This window comes from Myotis davidii, unplaced genomic scaffold (assembly GCF_000327345.1).
Source record: "Myotis davidii unplaced genomic scaffold, ASM32734v1 scaffold416, whole genome shotgun sequence".
In the NCBI taxonomy this organism is placed as follows: Eukaryota; Metazoa; Chordata; class Mammalia; order Chiroptera; family Vespertilionidae; genus Myotis; species Myotis davidii.
Window position 1 is genome coordinate 1,219,483 of NW_006287324.1, and position 2,009 is coordinate 1,221,491.

Here is a 2,009-nt window from a genome sequence, read left to right on the forward strand (position 1 = left end):
GGAGCTCTCACATGGGAAGAGTTCTGCTCAGCCACAAGCCAGGCTGATTGCTGCTAGTACAGCGGTGGTGGTGGGAGGCTCTCCTGCCTCCTCAGCAGCACTAAGGATGTCTGACTGTAGTTTAGGCCTGCTCCCCGCTGGCAAGTGGACATCCCCCGAGGGCTGCTGGGTTGCCAGAGGGATGTCTGATTGCCATCTTAAGCCCAATCCCCCGGGGAGCGGGCCTAAGCCAGCAAGTGGTCATCCCCCGAAGGATCCCAGACTGCAAGAGGGCACAGGCCAGGCTGAGGGACACCCCCCCACCCCCACCGAGTGCACAAATTTTTGTGCAGCGGGCCTCTAGTTTTTTGTTTTTTTTAATAAGAAAAGTCACTTTACATTATGATAAAATGTAGAGTACAGTAAACATACACCAGGAACAGTCGTTATCATCATTATCAAGTGCTATGTGCTGTACTTTCACACGACTGGCAGCGCAGTGGGTTTGTTTAACCAGTGTCAGCACAGATATGAAGTAATGACTTGCACTACATTAGACAGCTACAGTGTCTCTTAGTGATAGGAATTCAGCTGCATTATAACCTGTGGGACCACTTTCCTACATGTGTCTGCACTAACTGAAATGTCATTATGTGGCCAATGACTGTATGTTCGATTGGAGGCACCTTGAATTCACTCTCTCATTTAATCCTCTGAGCAGCCCAAGGACATGGATGGTTACTCTCATCTTACAGATGAGGAATCAGATTCTGAGTTATTGTCTTGCCCTAGTTACTCACAGGGACTAGACCTGGGATACAGGACAACTGCTATTTTTTTCTCTGGGACTTGCTGTTTCCTCTTCTTTAGAAAATGGGTGACAAAAACACTTGCATAAAAATCAATAATGGGGGGAGAGAAAAGGCTCTTTCTTATGATACAGTACCAGCCACACAGTGTGAAGTAATAAAGGAACTAGAAAGTCCAGAGGGGTGAAGCACAGAGGCTAAAACTAGTGAGCAAGAGTCTGTGGAGAAGCAGAATATTTACATGGTTTCAAAATATCTCCACACAAGTTACTTTTTAATTATAAAGGAAGAAATATTCACTTCATTATGGAGCTACTGGCAGATACCACCTTAACCAAGAAATAAAAGATAAGTCCCTCAGCATTGAAAAAAAATTAACATAATACATTCCTTTGAGATGACATAATGCAGTGATATTCCTGGCTAAAAGAACATAGAAAAAAAGCATAACCTGAATCTAATCTGAATTTAATCATGAGAAATAAGCACAAATTGTGGGCATTTATAAAAGTAAATAGTCTGAACTCAGCAGAAATGTGAAGGTTAAAGAAGCTCTAAGGAGCTGATGCAGATTAGAGACCAAAGAAGTATGGCAACTAAACACAGCAGATGACCCGGGATTGCATCTGGGCCGTATTACTTATTACTAGAAGCCCGGTACACGAATTCGTGCATGGGTGGGATCTGGCCAGCCTGCCCTGATAGGGGCCCACTGGGCCAGGCCAGCCAGAGGGAGGACCATGGGTGATTGGCCAGATGGCCCCACCCCCGATCGGGGTGTTGGGGGCTGATCGAGGTTGGGGTTCTGCCGGGGTGGGGGTGCGGGGAGTTGGGCGATCAGAGCCTGGATCAGGCTGGTTGGTTGCACAGTGCAAGTCATAGCCACCGGTCATTCTGGTCATTCTGGTCATTCTGGTTGTTCTGCTGTTCAGTTCGCTGGGTTTTTATATATATACTAGAGGCCTGGTACACAAAAATTTGTGCACTCGGGGGGAAGGAGGGGTCCCTCAGCCCGGCCTGTGCCCTCTCACAGTCTGGGACCCCTCGGGAGATAACGACCTGCTGGCTTAGGCCTGCTCCCGGGTGGCAGAGGGCAGGCCCAATCCCTAGGTGCATCCCCTGGTCGGGCTCAGAGCAGGGCCGATTGGGGAGTTGGGGTGCCGCCCCCTGTCATGCACAGAGCAGGGCAGATTGGGAGGTTGCGATGCCACCCTCAGTCAC